Source organism: Capra hircus, chromosome 3 (assembly GCF_001704415.2).
Source record: "Capra hircus breed San Clemente chromosome 3, ASM170441v1, whole genome shotgun sequence".
In the NCBI taxonomy this organism is placed as follows: Eukaryota; Metazoa; Chordata; class Mammalia; order Artiodactyla; family Bovidae; genus Capra; species Capra hircus.
The window spans coordinates 11,476,541-11,497,390 of record NC_030810.1 but is presented as its reverse complement, the minus strand read 5'-3'; positions in this window follow the sequence as shown (position 1 = coordinate 11,497,390).

The window sequence follows — 20,850 nt, the reverse complement described above, 5'->3', positions numbered from 1 at the left end:
TTGAAGAAGGATGGGGTTCTTCCTCCATCTTACAAATGAGGAACCAGAGCCCAAAGAAGCATCCCCTAGGAATGAATGAAACTTGGACATGACCCCTACACCCCTCTGCTCCTCCCATTCAGACTCTTGATGCCTGGCAATAAATGCACAATAAAATGCATTCTTCTGACTAGGGCTGCCAGATAAACAATGAATAATTAATTAATATAGGTATGTTCCAAATATTGCATGGAATATACTTATACTTAAAATCTTAGTTGTTATTTTATATTCAAATTTAACTAGGCATCCTGTATGTTTATTGGCTGAATCTAGAAACCCTACAATGACACCCGCACACTCACCCACTCCTAAGCGTCCTGTGAGACATCAGAGACGGAGTGGCAGCCCCGAACCCACCCGAGAAAGAGCTGACAACCAAAAACAAGGGCCTGGGAGGGCTTGCTGTTGAACTCAGACAGCTCTGGGTCTGATTTCCTGCTCCTTGGTCAAGTCACTTACCCCATCCAAGTCTCCATGGGCTGGTGAGGGTGGTTTAGTCGCTAAGTCCTGTCCAACTCTTCGCAACCCCATGGACTGTAGCCCTCCAGGCTCCTCTGTCCATGGGATTTTCCAGGCAAGAACACTGGAGTGGGGTGCCGTCTCCTTCTCCATAGGCTGGTAACGAGCGTTAAGTAAAATAACACATATGAAGCACTGTGTCCAATGCAGACGGTCAACGGAAGGGAGTTATTTTATTATTATTATTTACCAGGTGGTGACATTAAGGCTGGACTTGTTCTAAGTCACCAGGAATCAGTAGCAGCTGATCAGATGGATGCCCATACTCGGGCCCCCTGCGTCCTGGGCCTGGGCACTGCCCAGCTGCTTTACTGCTTCACTGCCAAGACACTGGTACCTGGCGGGGCTTGGGGGGGGGGCAGTCAGGGCTCAGTGACTGTTCTTGAATGTTCTCCATCTCAAAGCAGCTCCTCTAGCACCCCGGGGGACACAGCAAGCAACTCACAGCCCCACTGCACTCTCCCCAGAGCACCCGCGGACCGAGGATGGCCCTTCGTCCCCCTTCTCCCCTGTGATCTGGGGCTGCCTCCCAGCCCCCAACTCTGGGAAGCTCAGAGGTGTGCTAGGGAGCCAGGAGTGGGGAGCTACCTCCAGAAGGCCGCTCCTCGGCCCCCACCCTCACACCCACCTCCGAGGCTGGCACTTCTCCTGAGTCTCGCCTGGGGGTGGGACAACCCTGGGCCCTGCCTGAGGCTTCACAGGGGGTGCCTGGCAAGAACTCTGCTCCCTCCAACTCCCTTCCTCCACCCCACACCCCACCCCCAGCTCCCCATCTGTAACCCTAATGAGCTGCTGACAACTCCCATCTGCTCCTCTCTGGCTTCCTGGGGGAAAAGAGACAGGAGGGGATGCCAAGAAAGGTGGAGCCGAGTGAGGAGGGTGGGTTTTGATGCTCAGCCGTGGCCTATCTCATGCTGGGGGCCACCGCTCTGCATACCTGGCCTGCATGGGTAGACCCTGCCCTGCTGCCAGGGACCTCCTCTCACCTGCATCCCTGGAGCCTCCACTCCTGAGAGTGGAAAGGTCTCTGAGAAAAGAGGCTGCAGCCACCTCTGGCCCTGCTTGGACCCCCAGACCTAACCCCTGGAGATCTTTAGCTCCCAGAGGAGCTGTTTCAAGAAGAGAAGGAGCAAGTTTTCCTCCCTAATCCAGGAATTCCCAAAGGATCACCTCCCACACCACACTCAACCCCTATTACTCCGCTCTCAATGGGAAAGGGCGGGGTCTTGAGCTGGGAACAGAGGCTCACAGCCTTAGTCCCCCTGACTTAGCCCAGCCCCCTCCTGTCTCCTCCTACTTGGCTCCTGCTCGCCAATGCTGCCATCTAGAGGTGAAGAATTGATGCTTTTGAACTGTGGTGTTGGAGAAGACTCTTGAGAGTCCCTTGGACTGCAAGGATATCTAACCAGTCCGTTCTGAAGGAGATCAGCCCTGGGTGTTCTTTGGAAAGAATGATGCTAAAGCTGAAACTCCAGTACTTTTTGGCCACCTTATGCGAAGAGTTGACTCATTGGAAAAGACTCTGATGCTGGGAGGGATTGGGGGCAGGAGGAGAAGGGGACGACAGAGGATGAGATGGCTGGATGGCATCACTGACTCAATGGGCATGAGTCTGAGTGAACTCCGGGAGATGGTGGACAGGGAGGCCTGGTGTGCTGCGATTCATGGGGTCGCAAAGAGTCAGACACAACTGAGCAACTGAAATGAACTGAACTGAACTGAACTGAAAAGGTGATGTGGGGTTCTGCAGAAACTGGTGCCTGGTCCAGGAGCCCCAGGGGTCCTTTGTTCCCAAGCCCACCACAGAAGGATGGACCAAGTGTGGGAACGCTCATACACCTTACCCTGGAGGTGCTGGGAGAGGTCATCTCATCCATCTCTCTGCTTCCAACAGCCATATCGCCATGAGCTATTTTCTGGCTTCTTGTGTATTCAAAAGTTCAGTAGTGTCTGACTCTGTGACCCCATAGACTATAGTCTGTCAAGCTCCTCTGTCCATAGAATTTTCCAGGCAAGAATACTGGGGTGGGTTGCCATTTCCTTCTCCAGGGACTCGTCTCAACCCAGAGATCAAACCTTTGTCTCTCGCATCTCCTGCCTGACTTCTTGCTCACTGCATAACCCCCCATTCATGGAAACCCAGGGTCCACAAGAAGAGAAAAATAGGTACCGGGCACTTCTTCACCAGATCCTCCTCTGAAATTCACATCAGCTGCCAGATGGATAAAGTGCTCCAGTTCAAGAGTGAGGACACAGCACAGGCGGGTAGAGGGAGCCATTCATTTAGAGCAACTGATGCTCACACTTGGATGGGAGCAGTTTTCTGCCTTTATTTTTTTCTGGTTCAAAGATTCACCAACATGCTGGCCCTGTGCTGGTGGAGCACCTACTGCCTGGCCGTCAGTGCCAGGTCCTGGGCAACCCAGAGACATAACAGACCCTGCCCTCGCCCTGGGCAGGCTCATCCTGGGGGGGTGGGGGGGGGGTGCAAGACCCCTGGTCTGGCCCGCTCACCCCGGAGTCACCTGCAGCATGAACCACCATGGCCAGGGTGGACCCTTTGGCAGCTGGTGCGTCTTAGGAGCGCCCCACCCTGGGATCTGCTTCCAAGCTGCCACCATCCACAGTCCTCTCCTTTGGAGGACCCGGTCTCTCCCAGAGGCACCTGCAACCAATCCCCAGCCCTCAGCCAAGCAAGAGAACCCATGGGGCCTGGCACATAGTAGGTGCTCAGTCTACGTTTAAAGAAAGAGTGAGCGGGCTTCCCAGGTGGCTCCGTGGTAAAGAATCTGCCCGCCAATGCAGGAGACATGGGTTCAATCCCTGACCCAGGAAGACCGCTCATGACGCAGAGGAACTAAAGCCCATGAGCCACAGCTATTGAGCCTGTGCTCCAGAGCCTGGGAAACGCAACTACTGAGCCCCCGTGCTGTAACTACTGAAGCCTGAGCGCCCTAGAGCCCATGATCCGAAACAAGAGAAGCCACTGCAAAGAGAAGCCTGCGTGCGTGCTGCAACTAGAGAGCAGCCCCTACTCGCCGCAACTCGAGAAGAGTCCAGGTAGCAACAAAGACCCAGCACTGGCAAAAACCCATAAATAAAACTATTTTTAGAAAAAAGAGTGAGTGAACTAGAGGCTGTTCACATGGGAGCTCCCAGCAATATAAGGTCAGATCTATCTCCCCCTCTCCATCCCTGGCTGCCCTCACACAAGTGACCGGTGATGTCCCTGGGGCAGAGGAAGCCCAGGAGACCGGCATTCTAGCCCCAGTTCTGCTTCTCACTTGCTGTGTGAGCCGTGGCAAGACTCCACTCTCTGAGCCTCGATTTCACATATGTATAAAGGGCAGGTGGACTAGCCAAGAGGCCCCTAAGGTAGGCAAGAGGAAGGCCTTGGTGCAAGAGAGGAGACCTAAGCCCAACTAGCCGTCCTGACTCTCTTGCCCTTTCCACTCAGGGTCAAAAGTGAGGCCAAGAGCCAGTGCCCCATGGAGACACACTTTTGTGTGTGTCCCCCACATACACAAAACATGCACGTGTGTGTATATAGATAGATATGAACATGCACCACGCATGTGCATATAGTTCACGCACACACGCATGTGCAAGGGCCCTCGTACACACAGACCTGTGTCTGCACACTGCACTCTCCAGTGCATGCCCTCTGCTCGGTGCTGCAGAGCCTCAAGAGCAAACTCAGGGATGCACTGAAGTTATGAAATTGATTTCTCTGGGAACAGTTGGAATTAGTTTTAATTATCTTTATCTTTCTTCCAATTGTGCTCTCTGCCTTCTCCTCACTGTTTAATCCATTGCTATCGACTTCCCCGCGGGCGCTAGGGAGCAGAGATGCAGGGTCGGGTGGGCAGCGTGTTCACTTTCAGAAAAGATAAACAACAGCAACAACATCCCCCACCCACCTCTTCTGCACGGAAGAAACCAGCCTCTCCCAGGCAGTGGGCTTCCTGCATAGCACACACCACAGCCAGACCTCATTCTCCAAGGAAGCCTCGTCTGGAAGCCCTCCCTGCCTGGGATGAGGAGGAGCTGTTGTGTTCAGATCTCAACATCTCACAAGTTTGGTTCTTCAAAGTGGTCCCCTTGGGAGGCTAAGCTTCATTCAGGCCTCTCAAACTCCCTATTCAAAAGCCCTTTCCATTTCATTCTCTATATCCCCTTCCCAACCCCAGCACCTGACCCTGGTGAGGGCAGGGCCTGGGTCAAGTTCACCTCTGAGCTCAGGCACACAGTAGGGGATCAGTAAATATTAGTTATTTGTTGAATGAATGAGTGAAAAGCCTCTGTAGGTAGGAGACCTACCTTCAGAGTCTAGCACAGTCACTCATCCATCCATTCAACCAGTGATGCTCTGGGCCCTGGGCCAAGTGCTGAAGATACAGAAAAGAATGTGACCTGGCCGCATCCTTGTGGACCACTCCACCTAGAGATATGGCGGTAGGCAGGAGTCCCCACACTGAGCTAGGGTGAAGGATGTACCTGGAAGAGGGAAAGAAGAGGACGAAAACTTTCATTCTAAACATCCCTGGTGAAGCCAAACCTCCTTTTTATGAGGATGAGTTGATATCCTTCTGCTCTGCTTCTAGAACTGGGGGGACTGATAGTAGGGCGCCCTCTTCTCCAGCTGCGGCACTTAGCCACTCAGTCGTGTCCAACTCTTTTTGACCCCGTGGACTATAGATCGCCAGGCTCCTGTCCATGGGATTCTCTAAGCAAGAGTACTGGAGTGGGTTGCATGCCCTCCTCCAGGGGATCTTCCCAACCCAGGGGCTCCCCCAAATGTGCCTAAGACTGGGCCAATCCCAGGGCAGGCTCCCCGAGACTCTGCTGTCCTGGGTGTATGTGTGCGCGTGTGCGTGTGTGTGCCTGTGTGTGTGTGTGTAGCAGGATACTGGCCCCTCCTCTTTGGGGCGCTCCCTTTGGAGCTGTGGAGGGGGGCGGGGGAGCCATCCCTCACCAGCCAGGTGCCAGTGCTAAGTATCCTGCGGCGCTAATATTTTATGATTAAAAACCATTAAGGTTTAGCCCGTGAAAATCCAAGGGACACAAAATCAATGACCCAATATTGCTTCCCCCGGTAAGTTGTGTAAATATTGTGTCTTTTATTGTTTGGCCGATGGCAAGAGCAGAGATACAGGTACAGATTACACCAACAAATCCCCTCCTGTCCCAGCCCTGATCTGGTACAATTAGCATCCTGGCCTGGAGAGGCCTGGGGAGCTGGTCACAGGGAGGTCCTGGGCTGGCCGACTATGGCAGGTCAGCACATAACCCTCTTCCCTCCTGCAGACTCCACGTCCCGCTCACCCTGCCTCACACTGCCCCGCCCGTCTAGCCCCACTGGCCAGAAGCAGCGCCACGCCTCAGGCTCCTCCCCCTCCTTCACACAGTATTTTCCCCCCACTAATCACACATACACAGAGACACACATCGCATGGCGACATGCTCTCCTGACAGCCTGTCCATCACCATGCTCCGCCATCTGCTTGAATTTGCATATTTAATCAGGATCTGTCTTTTCTTCTCTGGGGTTCAGATTAAGGTGGGGAAGATGATGCCAGGGGTTGCTCCTGTCTCTACGCAGAAGGGGATGCTGAAGGCTTGTCTTTCCTATCCAGAGCTGGACTGACTGTAGAATGCCTCAACCTCCTCCTGCCTCTCTGGGGACAGGGTAATGCCAGGCACTCCCCCTGACTCTGGGAAGGGTCAGAGATGATGCTGAGGTCCCTCCTTCAGTAGGGTGATGGGGATGCCTGAATTCTCTCCATCTTCTCCCAGTCTTGGGTGCCTCCTCCTCCCTACCCTGTGCCTCTCAGGGAACAGCAGGGTATGAGCCCAGGATTAGACAGCCACAGGCCATGCCCCTGCTTACCACGTGGGTGAGGGAAGCTGGAACAGAGCAGGGGGAACCATCTAGCAACGTCAGAGAGACTGTCTTGGGGGGACCCAATATAGCCCTGCCACTCCCTGTGAAAGTGCCCGGAAAAGAGAACCAGTGAAGTAATACAAGGAGAGAAGAACCAGCTGATGGGGGGAACAGGGAAAAACAGTTGGGCTGATGTGCTGGGGGGAAAGTGCTGAACAGATAAGAGAGGAACAGCTGGGGTGATCTGGGGAAGAAGAGCCAGCTAGATGTTGAGGGGGGGCAGTTGAGCAGATGGGACAAAACGCTTGGCCTGATGTGAGGGCAGAACCGCTTGTCCAATACGTACGACAGCTGGGTGACATGGGGAGCACCTGGACGTATATGGGGTAACGGGCAGTAGATGTGGGAGAGCAACTGAGTCCACACTGTGGAGCACCTGGGCTGATACGGGAAGGTCATCTGGACTAAAGGAAACAGTAGTAGCTTAGAGTAGTGTGTGATACTGCGAGAGTCGTTGACTGATTGGAGGAAGAGCTGGGCTGATCTGAGGGGACAGTTGTGCTGTTCAAAGGGGACAGCTGGACTGATGTGGGGGAACAGCTGGGCTGAGGTGAGGGGTCAGCTGAGCTGAGGCGGGGAGACAGCTGGACTGATGTTGGGGAAGCAGCTGGACTGAGTTGGAGGACAGCTAGCTGGCCTGAGGTGGAGGGACAGCTGGACTGATGTTGGGGAAGCAGCTGGGCTGAGGTGAGCTGGAGGACACCTTGGCTGGTGGGGACAAAAGAGAGCCCCAGGGCGGTGTCAGTGAGTCCCCAGGTCTGGGGGACCCTGGATGGAAACCACTGTCTTCAGTGTTCTGACCTACATCCTACTTTGCAGAAGTGCCTTGGGAAGCCCTCACCATGGTGTCACCCTGATGCCCCCAGTCCACAGACAGGGAGGGTCATAGCAGGGAACATCCTCCCCACCCATTGACCCCACCTCCCACCACTGCAAAGCCACAGCTCTAAGAAATGGGGTGAGCGGGGGACAAGGGCCTGCAGTCTGCCTTCCACTACTCCCCTCCAGAGACTCACCAGGGAGCTGAGAAGGACGTTGATTCCAGGCTCACATGGTGTCCACATGGGCCAGGTCTTTGGAGAGAGTCCAACCCCGGCCCCGACGTTACAAGTGAGAAAGAAACATAAGACAAGTCCTGGGCTGCAGTCAGTCAGTGAGAGCCAGGTCTCCATGCTGGTCTCAGACCAGCCGCCTCCAGCAGCCTTCCATCCCAGTCCTGGTCAGCTCAGGCTGCCATAAAGAAATACCAGACTGGCAGTGAGGGTGGGACTTCAAAACAGAATTTTATTTTCTCACAGGGCTGGATGCTGAGAGTCCAGAATCAAGTCCAGCATGGTTTGGCTCTCGTGAGAACCCTCTTCCTGGCTGAGACTGCTGCTATTTTGCTCTATGCTAACATGACCTCTTCTGCATGCTAAGCAGAGGAGGGAGGACAAAGAGAGAACAAGTGCTCCGATGTCTTTTTCTATAAGGGCACTAATCCCATCCTGGGGGCCCCACCCTCAGGACCTCATCTAAACCTAATTACCTCCCAAAGGCCACACCTCCAAATACCACCACACAGGCAATTAAGGCTTCAATGTATGAGTCTGGGGGTTGCCCTGGTGGCTCAGAGGGTAAAGAATCTGCTTGCAGTGCAGAAGACCCAGGTTTGATCCCTGGGTTGAGAAGATCTCCTGGAGAAGGGCATGGCAACCCACTCCAATATTCTTGCCTGGAGAATCCCATAGACAGAGGAGCCTGGAGGGCTATAGTCCATGGGATCGAAAAGAGTCACACACAACTAAGCAACTAATACTTTCACCAGGGTACTGGAGATTTTAAAAGTGTACCCCTGCGAAGTGCTGAGAACGGCAAGGGGCGTATGCTAACACCACGTCTCTGGCTGTCATCTCAACGACTGGAGGCAAAACTCCTTGAGCACTGAGCCTCATCTTCTATGCAGCCCCAGCCCCTGACAAGGACACAGCAGAGGCGTTTCACACTGGCCAGGGGCCTGAACCAAGGGAGCTGCCGGCAGGCTTATGAGTGTGTGTGTGCGTGTGTGTGAGAGAGAGACTATTGTGTACATGTGCGCACATTTTACATGCACGTGCATCATTAACTTGTGTGTCAGCAGTGGATGCAAACCCACGTGCCAGCATCACACTGTGCTTGTGTCTGTCAATATCAGGCTATAAGTGTGGCACAGACGTGTCACTTGGACGTGGATGCTGGTGCATACTGGGTGTGTCTGTGGAACGTAGGTCAGTAAGGGTGTGTTCGTGTGTGCATTCGTGCTGGGCATGTGTCTGCACCATGAGCAGGAGCATGTTGGCATGTGATGTTAGCCCACGTGTCTAGCACTGAGTGTGCGCACCAGGGTTGTGTGTCTGTGTGTGTCAGCACTGAACATATGTATGTCAGGATTACGCATGACTGTGTCAGCATGTGGAGGATATGTGTGTCAGTAGTGAATGCGCATGTGTCAGTCCTGAGTATTTGTGTAAACATGTGTCCCCGGTGTGTCCATGTGTGTGTCAGCAATGGGTATCTGCAGGACAGTGTACTTGTGTGGCTCTGTGTCAGCAGTGAGATGTGCGTGTGTCAGCATGCTGTGAGTGTCAGCCTGTGTGTACATGTGGGTGTCTATATGTGTCCGCACTGTGCGCATGAGTGTGTCAATATTAGTGTGTATGCATGAGTGTGCCATAATTCATTGTTGGATGTATGTGTACACGTTTCAGCTTTGGGTGCGCACATCTGTCAGTGTTGAATGTACAGATGGCAGGGTTGTGTGTGTGTTCATGTGTTGATATTGCGAGTATATGTGTGTCAGTGTTGTGAGTATATGTGTGTGTCACCATCTCTGGCCCCTCACTCCCCCTCATCACCTTGGGAGAGGGGATAAGGAGGGGCTCCCTGGGACCTGGGTCTGAGCCTGGACGCCCAGTGCCCCTGGCATCTGCAGTACATCCCGCCCAGCACCTGCCCCCATTCCAGCCTCTCCCTGACTGGCACCCGAGTTAATAAGTGTTGCTTTTCTCCCATTCTACTCAGGCCTGTGATGGAAAATCCTCGGGCTGGAAGTGAGCCCCGAATCGATAGTCCATTCCATTTAACAGGGTGGCTGTCACCATAACGAGATAAAAGTGGATTAGCTTCTGCGCCGCTGCAGCGTCCACGGGAAGCCCATCTGTTCCCTGCACACAGCCGGCCAGGCTCGCAGCAGCAGTTTGGCCAACAGGACGTGGCTGTGGGGGCTCCGGCCAGGGCCTAGCATGGGTCAGTGGGAGTCAGATGGTCAAGGGGAGGGCCAGAGAAGGTTCAGAAAAGGGTTCAGGACAAGCCCAGAAAGGATCCTAGTGGGCTCAGGACAAAGTTGGGGATGGGGAGGTAGAATGTGAGAGGAGGACCCTCTGTGGACCCTCTGTGGACCCTCTGTGGACACAGGCTGAAGAGCCAATGAACCCTCCAAGAAATCTGAGCTCTCCCAGACCGTGCCTGTGGCTGAACTACATCTCCCAGTAAAGGAAGGCCCTGAGGTCTCCCGGCCAGGACGCCCTGGAGCCACACGAGGTACCTAAAGTCACTTCAAGGAGAGGCCCTAAGGACAGAAGGATAGAAAAGCTTCTTATTGCAGCAAGATGGATGCAGGTTGGACACCAGGAAGAACTTCCTGATCATGAGGGTCAGCAGGTTCATGAGCAGATGACCGAATGTTGGCCTTTTCAGGACTTACTTTAACTTCTGCTAATTTTTAATATTATGTGTCAGGAGCCAACTGAAATGGAGATGGATTCAATTCAACCTTACTCAACTTCTTCTTTTTTCTTCTATAGTACACACTGCCGGTATATTTTCCCATTGGTCTGCTTTTCAACGGTGGGATTCTGTATTTTTGTTTTTTCACCTCTGTTTCATTTTTGGTTTCTTTCCTTGTTTCCTGGGGAGGGTCCACCTCATCCTGAGATCACCACCTTAGTTTCTTCCAGTTCTTTTCTGGTTTTATTTTTCCTATCAACATTTTTATCCATCAGGAATTTGCATGAGGTAGGTGTCCATTTCCCCCAAATGATTAATTATCCATCTCCATTTCATAACTAACCCGTCCTTTCTACACTAATTAGAACTGCCACTTTTATCATTTATTAGAGCCCTATTTTGGACATCTCTGTAATTTGTTAATTCTTGTGCTAAACAAAACTAGCTTTATTTGGGATAGCTTTGTGATATATTTCGATATCTGGGAACATGTTTCTTGCTAACATTCATGGCCCTATGGTGGTATTATTAATGGCTATGTAAATGGAAAACTTATCTAATGAAAGTACCAGAAAAGCATACTATTTGAAGCCTGTGGCGATTGCTTTTGAAGTGTAAATAGCAGCCCCAAACACTGTGTACATTCAGATATTCTGGATCTAGGCCAGTAAAGGGAAGGGCTGCCTTTACTGAAGGAACAGGAAGTGAAGAACTGAGGACACCTCCTGCCTTCCAGGGAAGGGAGTGTAAGAACTGGGCCTGCATACCCCATGGCTCACCCTTGGGTGTGCAGGAGAGACAGACCAAGAGTCTGGTCTTGGTTTGGGTTCCCCTAGCACCCAACTCTGAGCAAGGTTTGAATGCAAGCAGTTTCTTTGGAAGACTGTCCCCGGAAAGCAGGCTGCAGCTTCAGAAAAATGCCACAGGCTTTCAGAAGTAGGTCAGGGCTGCACCACTTGGGAGGGCCCGTGGGATCTGGGGTGGGCACCAAAATTGGGGGGATGTGGGGGGTGGACGGGGAGGCAGCAAAGAAGACAAAGCCTGTCAAGCCAGGTACCACGATGGGGAAATGGAGCTTCATTCCACAGGGGACCTCAGGGCCTCATGCAAACCAGGTCTCAGCCATCGGCTTTATACACCAACTCCCCTGGCAATTGGCCAGAGGGGCCCTGAGAAGCAGGGAGGTCACTTCTCTGGCAATCCCTGCCTGCCTGGGTGGAGGCAGCACACTGCAGCCCCAGGGAAATGCTTTTGGAAGATGGGCACATCCTACATGGGAGGGCCCAAGGGGATCTGGGCAGGGCACCGGCCAGTGTAGATACAAGTGTGGAGACCCAGATTAGGGCAAAGCAACAGCTTTGCCTCCTAGGGCAGGAGAGGGGAGACTTGAGGATTTTAGGAAACAGGATGGACAGAGCTTGGGGACCAGAGACTGTGGAGGTGTTGGGAGGGAGAGGAGATTAGGGTGACCCTTGGATTTCTGGCCTGGAAGACAAGAAGGGTGATGAAGCGCAGCATCTGGATGGGAAGAGCCAGGATGCTCCAAAGAGACCCTGGAGCATCAGAAAAGAGATGTCCAGCAGGGAGATGGTATGTGGGTCTGAGGCCGAGCTGGGAGGTAAATGGAGCCCTGGGAGTATCACTAACAGCACCGACGCCAGGCATGTGGGTGAGGAAGGACCTAGGTTAGGACACAGGGCCTCAGGAACATCCAGAGATGGGTGGGAGCAACTGTGAGTGAAGCTCAACAGGAGCTGTTTCCTCCTGGCTCCCCAGTGACTAGGGGCCCTTCCCATCCTCCTGTGGGAGGAGGGGTGAGGCCGAGGGGGAGAGAGGGAGGGAAGGGATGAGACAGGGGTGATGTGGATTCCAAAGGAGCCGACAGCTGTCAAATAATATAAAACCTCATATGTTAATGATTCTTACAATTTTGCCAAAGACTTAATGGCTGGCCTGTCAAGAGCGATGACAGAAGCTATTATGGAAACAAGACAGGAAGATTTCTGGAGGCAACATCGACAGCACAGCCTCGCCATCGGCTTCCAAGGACCAAGAGGAGGACAGCCTGGCCTCCCGCCATCCCCAGGAAGGCCACGTGCTCAGCTCGAGAGGAGCTGAGTCATTGCGGATTCAAGCCACTGACTATGGATTGATCACCTGTGAGGACATTTTAATTAACCGTCAGATCCCGGAGCTGCCCCATCGTTTCTGTCCCCATCCCCTCCACGGTCTGCAGCCACCTCCAACCCCAACACGTGGAAAAGAAGTAGTCAGCCAACAGCACTGCACAGCCAGAGGCACCCGGGAGGTTTCAGCTGTGGGAGGGGCAGAGGGGAAGGTCCCGTGACTCCCGCAGGCTAGTCTGGTGGATCTGGGAGCTCCCAGCGGGGTCTTGCACTGCTCATGACCTATATGACCCAGTTCTATAGCTGATTCACTCAGTGAGCTTGGACCAATCACTTGGCCTCAAAGTGCCTCCATTTCTCATGTTTAAAATGGGAACAATAGCAGGAAAAGCAAATAAAACTTGTGCAAAAATGCTTTCAGAGCTTTGGTATCTCAGACTCACTTTCCACGACTCTGAAGCACCACTGCTTGATCCTATTTAACTCTCCAATCAGTGCCAGGAGACAGCATTATAATCTCCGTTTCTGCCGGTAGGGGCTGGGAGCCAGGGAGCAGGGCTGACATGGGCCCGCAGTATAAATACACAGAGCCAGTGCTGAGCCCCAGCCTTCTCTTCCACACCAAAATCTGCCTTAATATCAGGACTCTTATTAGACTAACAATGATTAGGGCAGCTACCACTGTCCTGTGAGTGTGTCCCTTGTGCCAAAACTTGGGCTAAACCAGAGCTTCCCAAACTTGACTGTTTACAAGGAACCCTTGGGCATCCTGTTGAAATGCAGGTTTGCGGGTCTGGGTGAGGCCTGAGACTCTGCATTTCAAACAAGCACCCAGATCCAAAAATCATTACTCGAGTGCTGTGCTGTGAGTTCAAATCGCATCAGTCATGTGCGACTTTTGGCAACCCTGTAGACTGTAGACACCAAGCTTCTCTGTCCATGGGGTTCTCCAGGCAAGAATCCTGGAGTGGGTTGCCATGTCCTCCTCATAACTTGAGTATCAAGGTGCAAAAACACTTTTTCTCGTGTATTGGCATAGCACCCCTAGGAAATGGGTGCTTATTATCATCCTTACTCTACAGAGGAAACTGAGTCTTGGGGAGATAGAATAAGTTGATCAGGTCACAGAGCTCAGCAGAACCAGGACTGGAACCCAGATTTCCCAGCTTGAATCTGCCCACTCAGCCAGAAAGCTCTCCCATGTCCCCAGCAGTCACCTGAAAAGTCAATGACCTGGAATCGTACGAGCCACACCAGGGCCCAGGCTCTGTGGATGAGCAGGACAGCTCCCATGATGCAGGTGGTGTTAGAAGGAACTGGGATCTTTAGCTGGGGAGGAAGTGGCAGTTTGGAAAGCAGGTGTTGCTGTATCCAACAAAAAAAAAAAAAAGAAAAGATGCTGATTCTGGAAAATTCTGCTTCGGTGCTCAGGATGGTTTACATTGAAAAGAGAGCATTTTAACAGGTCTGGGAAGAGGCCCTGAAGCCAGGGTGAGAAGGAAGAGTCCCCACCCTCAAGGATAAGAGTCTGGGAGGACTTACCCTGGTCTTGGGTTTAGGGGATGACCTTGCATGCACAAAAGAGAAAAGACACAAATGTAAGAATGCTCACCCCCTTTCTGCCTGCTCACCTGCCCAGAAGGGTCTTTGCCTAGCCAGTCCCTCAGTGTTCATGGTCGCAGTGACAGGGAGAGCTGAGAGGCCCCAGGAACTGGCTATCAGAGAGAACTTCCCAAAAGGGACATGGGAAGATAAGAACAAGAGTCATGTGCTGAAATGTGGACAAAGCCAGGTGGACGTCAGCAGGGAGAGGGGCAGATCAGGTGGAGAGCTGGAAAGCAGACAACTTCATCAGGATTCAGTGCTGCCAGAGCTGATTTTTCCAGTAAAGCTGGAAATGAAGATCTTTTTGTGAAATCCCCACTTTTTTTTAATGTTACCCACTATTGCAAAAAAATATTTATGTAATATTGTGCAGGCTTAATATTATCTTAATGAAAAAGATACACCCTTGGGTCACATTTTGCAACCTCGGGACCAGAGTCAGCACAGACTGGGTTTAGGGAAGGGTTTGGGAGAATCCTGAGAGAGGGTCGAGTCACAGCGGCCATGCCTGTCAAACAGATATATCGTGATGATGAGAGAGAGAGCATGCACAGAAACTAGGGTTTTAAGATGCAGCGCTGTTTGTCGTGAATAGAATCTTCCTTAGTCTTCTTCAAAAGACTTTAATGAACATTCAAGTGGTTTTTCCATTTTTGGCTCCCAGACTGGAGCGGCTTTGACAACAGGCAGAGACTGCGCCATACAGCTTCCCAATACTAAGTGGTATTTCCCAATACTAAGTGGTTTTATACCGGCTAAACCCATAGGAGGCAGAGGCCCAGGGGAACTGCCATCCAGGGGCTGAGGGCAGGACCAGGAAGAGGCTGCCAAGTGGACTGAGCAGACAGACATCCTGGGCTGAGCAGATGAGACCGCATCCTGCCCATTAAACTTGGAGTGGAGGGTTTCTCAGGGTGCCAACAAGTACATCCTGCACCCTGAGCCACTAAAGACCCACAGGCACCAAAGGTAGAGAGGCCATGTATGGTACAGGTTTGGTATCCTGTACCAAGGCATACCGCCCCAGGTGGTCCCGGGAGATTCCTGTTCACAGGTACAGGTCTAAGGCAAAGGGTCTGAACAGACAGAGGGGCAGGTACAGGTGAGAAACCAGACTTCTGTACAGATGTGGAGGAAGAGAAGGAGAAAGGCAAACTGACGTTCCTGAACACAGGCACTGTTCCCCACAGCAGCCCTTTGAGGCCCTTCATCTTATTGGCCCCACTTCGCAGATGAGGAAACTAAGTCCTGAGAAGATAAACATGAATGGTCTAAGGGCACCCTTCTAGGAAGAGGCCCAGCAGGTCTGTCACTCCAGACCTGTCTGGTTGCAGAGCCCAGGCTCAGACCAAGTTTGGGGGCCCTTTCCTGGTGTCATAGACTAGATGGCTTAAACCAGCAATCATTTCTCATAGATCTGGAGGCTGGGAAGTCTGAGATCAAAGTGCCAACAGATCCAGTGACTGGTGAGGACCTGCTTCCTGGTTTACAGATGGCAGCCTGTATCCTCAAAGATGGAGAGCAGAGAGGGAGCAAGCTCTCGTGTACCTTTTCTTAGAAACACACTGATCCCATCATGAGGGCTCCATTCTCCTGGCTTAATTAACTCCCAAAGGCCCCACTGCCAACCCCATCACCTGGGGGCTTAGGGCTTCCACATAGGAATTTGGGGGACATAAACATTCAGCCCAGAGCACCTGGAATGGGACAAAGGTGCCTCCCACTAGAGAGGCCCCCAGGATCCACTTTCCCACAAAGAACAAAACCATGGAGCCCCACACGGTGCCCAGAGCTCTCTGTCTGGCGGCCAGGAAACACAGAGACACTCTCCCTGGGTCCTCCTGGTCCCAACCCGCCTCTGCTCCCAGGCCACTGGGCTGTGAGCCCACACCGCCTGCAGCCACCCGCTCAGGAGCATTAATTGAAAATTAATCCGCTCGGTACGTGCCGATGTGCAAATCAAAGCTAAGTGTCTCAATTAGGAAGAGAAATGGAGTCAGGCGCTCTTCTCCGGCGCCAGCTTATTTATGGGGATAATATCATTTTTAATGAGGGGAGCTACTAAAAGGCACAACAAATGCAACATTTAATAGAAAAATATTACAGCATTCCATCAGCAGAACACTGCCGGGAGGGTGGATTCCGGAGATGCACAAACCACCAGGAATCTACCTGTGGTTGTGTGGGTGCCTTGTACAAGCATCTGTGTGTGCACACGTGTCTGTGTCAGCATACGTGTCCACAGCTGAACATGTGAGACTGTGTGTACGTGTGAAGGAGCCCGGGGGGAGGATGGGGAGGATGAAGCATTTTTGCTACAGAAGGTGAATTTCCCAGCTGTTGCTCGAAGTCCCCCCATTAGGGTCCTGGCCCAGGCAAATAGGAATTTAGGGTATTTCCCAATACTAAGTGGAGTGGGGGTGTGGCGCAGGATCTGTCTGGTCCCTGGAGAACTGTACATCTCTGTCACCCACCTCCTTTGTTGTTGCTATTGTTTCAGTCGCTAAGTCATGTCTGACTCTGCAACCCCACGGACTGCAGCACGCCAGGCTTCCCTGTCCATCACCAACTCCCAGAGTTTGCTCAAACTCATGTCCATTGAGTCAGTGATGCTCTCAAACCATCTCATTCTCTGTCACACCCTTCGGTGGTTCATAAAACAGAAAATTAGACTCCTAGGTTCCAGCCGACTCTGAGCTCTCCTTGCCAACGTGGACGATGGTAGCCCCAGCCAGCCACATCGCCACCAACTGTAGGACAAGGCCCCCTGGGCACCAGCCCATGGCCCCACACTGGCACTTAGGTCCAGCTGCCCTCTTCAGCCTTGGTCTCAGGCTCAAGAGCCAAGGGCTCTGCTTGCTAGGCTCAAGTCCAAGTTCCCACCCCCACTGCCCCTGCCTCTACCCAAGTGCAGCACAGCCCCGGACCCAGGCTCTGTAGCCCCAGCTCAGAATAGGCTCAAGTTTCCCATCTGTGGAATGGGGAAGCAGTTGAGATGGGCAGCTTGGCTGCCCTCCCAGCCCCCCACACAGACAGCCTGCACACATCCACCTCCTCGCCGCTGCACTTGTGGGACCCCTCCTGAATGCAGGTACCAAATCCTTCTCTCACTTCCCTACCCGGAGCCACACCCTGCTGTCCCCACCACACCTAATAGGCAGTATCTCTGACCACCCCACCCTCCTAAGTCTGCTCATCCATCCGATGGGAATGACAAGAGGGCCTACCTCACAGGGAGGCAGCTTGCAGCAGGGAGTGAAGGAGACACATGGTACACCCAGTGTAAGCCCATCAGCACGCAGCCCAGAGGGGCTCGCATTTAGAGTGAGCTTTTGCAGATGGTGATTGCAGCCATGAAATTAAAAGACGCTTACTCCTTGGAAGAAAAGTCATGACCAACCTAGATAGCATAGTCAAAAGCAGAGACATTACTTTGCCAACAAAGGTCTGTCTAGTCAAGGCTATGGTTTTTCCAGTGGTCATGTATGGATGTGAGAGTTGGGCTGTGAAGAAGGCTGAGTGCCGAAGAATTGATGCTTTTGAACTGTGGTGTTGGAGAAGACTCTTGAGAGTCCCTTGGACTGCAAGGAGATCCAACCAGTCCATTCTGAAGGAGATCAGTCCTGGGATTTCTTTGGAAGGAATGATGCTAAAGCTGAAACTCCAGTACTTTGGCCACCTCATGCGAAGAGTTGACTCATTGGAAAAGACTTTGATGCTGGGAGGGATTGGGGGCAGGAGGAGAAGGGGACGACCGAGGATGAGATGGCTGGATGGTATCACTGACTCGATGGACGTGAGTCTGAGTGAACTCCGGGAGTTGATGATGGACAGGGAGGCCTGGCATGCTGCGATTCATGGGGTCGCAGTCAGACACGACTGAGCGACTGAGCTGAACTGACCCCTGTGATCAGGATCACAGCATCTACCTCTGGCCCCTTGTTGCCACCCCATTCAAACCCTGGGCCGCTAAAAGTGGGGATTTTTATCCCTGATTCTCAAAAGAGGAACCTGAAGTTCAGAGAGGTGGAGAGACTTGCCTGAGGCCACACAGTAGGTGTGAAACATCAAAGGGTTTGCAGAGGTTCCAGAAGATACTGAAACCCAGGCCTCCTGGGGCCAAGACTGGGCTCTCCCATCTCCAAAGAGCCTACAGGCTGTAAGCAAGGGTCTGGGGATGGTAACTCAGGTCTAACTTTGCTATCCCTCCCAACAGCTGTGTGACTTTGGATTCCTTACTTAACCTCTCTGTGTTTCTGCTTTTTCCATCAATAAAATGAGGTGATAATAGCTCTTACTTTGTGGGGTTTTGTCAGTGCTGAATGAATATGAATACCCATAAATGAGGTATTTAGAATGAGGCCTGCCATGTGATAAACGTTCAGTATGTATTGAGATGTTGTTACTAATAATAGGCTATCCTACTCCCAAATAATTCTCTCCCTGGTCAGGTAGCAAGACTCATCCATCAAGCAGTCTACCAAGGTCCTCCAGGCAGGGCATTCCCCTCCTCCAAATGCCCAGCATGCGAACTGACGTTGGATTCCTTGACCTGGGCAGCGTGCCTTCCTAAACATTGCCATCACTCATTGAGCTGCATGCTTATGTTTCGTGCACCGCCCTGTATGTGTATTACACTTGAATTTTTCTAAGTACAATGGCAACAATAACAAAATAAAACCAAGCAGGGGGCAGGAGGGTTTGTGCCCAGGAGACAGGTTGTAACAAGGCAGTGGTCTTGGTGGTTATTCATTTGATGTCTGTCTCTACATCGCCTTACTCTCCACGTGAGGAGCATCTATCTCCTTTCCCGTGGTACCCCAGCTCCAGAAAAATGTCTGGATGTGATAGATAATCAATTAGCATTGAAGAGAGCAAGGGGACTGAGGAGGTGCTCTGGCCTGAGTGGCCATCTGAGTCCGTGGGCCCTCAATCTCAGGATTGGAGACTCCCCACCCTAGATCAGGAGCCCAAACTGGGGGCTTCCCCCTCCCTCCCAGGCCCCAGACACCTCCAGATTCACGACATCTGAAAGTTAACTTCCTGCAAAAGTCACTCTCCAAGATTAATATTTATTTCTTATGAAATTTAAATTTTTCAGTGTAATTAAATTTTTATTCCTCGTGAGTTATAGATAAAAATATTTATAACTTTCTCTTTCGCGCCACTGAGGATGAGGCTTAGATGAAACCAATTACCCAGGCCTCCTCCTGGTGACTGCTTAGGGGGTCAGGGGCAGGGAGGGGGGTCAGAAGGGCTGGTGAGGTGAGAGCCAGCATCTATCACCCCAGGTAACAGTGTCAGCCCTGCCCCCTGCATCTGAGCAGTTAGGGGTGATGGGTAAAATAGGAGGTCTCAGACCCACCCCACCCTCAATTTCCCGGCAGATAATTCTGCGGGCACTGAGAATTAGGGCCAGAGAGAAAGACCGGAGGAGACTGGAAGAGGACCGAAAAATAAGGCCAGAGAATGAGCAGGAGAGAGGAAGGAGAGCAGAGAGAGAGGACCCACATCCTCCCACTCCAGCAAAGAACATGGCGGAACAGCCTATCAAAGGCAGCCCATGTTGCCAAGGAGATCGTGGCTCTGGGGCCTTTCATCATTTATGCCCAGAATCATCAAGAGTGTCCCTTGAGTGAGGAGCAGCCTGAAGGGCATATCTTTAGCAGAGAGGGGGAGGGGTACAGCCAGGGAGCACAGGTTCTGAAGCCAAGCGGGCCAGCGAGTAAGTCCTGCTTCTGAGTGACCTGGGACGTGTTTCATAACCCCTTTGAATGTCAGTTTCCTTGTCTGTAGGAAGGAAGCCCAAAGACGGCATCAGATGATGTGTGAAGAGCCTAGCACACAGCTCGGGCTCCGTTACTGGCAGAGGATCCTAGACTAGTTACTGACGGGGAGCTCACTACTTTACAAGAATAGTCAGCTTGGTTGGAAAAACCCATCTTCTCACTAAACCTGAGACGTACACTCTTTAAAATGAGGCTCTCTGGACCCCCTCTGATTTCACATAATTCCCTTAGGTACTGGGAGGCCAAAATCTAGCCTCCAAACCTCCCCTACCCACCACACAGGCTATCAGCCCAGCGTCAGATCTGCCCACAAACGTGGCGTCTTGCCAGCTCCTGGGTCCCACATGGCTCTTGATGCAACAATGTTACCGGGGGCACACCATGCAACAGCTTTCCCCGAACAATGACATGCACTGGGACACACCACCGACTGGGCTGCGTTAACAAAGGAGATCAATCAGGCACTCGCCACGCCCTCCTTGCCCCTCCCCCACGAGTCAGAGCCCCAAGGTCCAGACGGGACAAAGGCTGGGTCTCCTGTCCCTAACACCCCCAGGGTTAGGACCAGGCTAGCTCTTCCTCCTCACCTTGCCGGGGATGTAGTTTGTGTTCACTAATTAGGCCTGTCACCAGCCCTGAATCATTCCCAGGCCGGGCCGAGGAGGTCATTAGGCCTGAGATGGATAAGTGCTAAGCCTGCCCTGCTCTGGAGATTTACAAGGCTCAGGCTGGGGAGGATTTATAAGGTTTGTTAAATTTCTAATTGAGTTTAGAGTGCAGTGCCGTGGTCTCAGTGACCAAGCCGCGTGGGCAAGAATTAAAACAAGTGCACCCATCCCTCACGCTCTGGGAAGACAGTGGCCTCCCCCACCAACCTGGTGGCACAGGCCAAGGGCTGCCAAAAGACAGTGCGGCCAGTGGGCAGCCCCAACCAAGCCACTCAGCACACCCTGGCCAGCTCCAGGCCCACAGACCTGCCTGGCAAAGAGCTGCAGGTCCAGCACCTTTTGTGGTTGATTGCTGGTCTGGATTTCTTGTTTGTTTATTAGGAATCTTTCTAATAGTTGATATACTCACATGG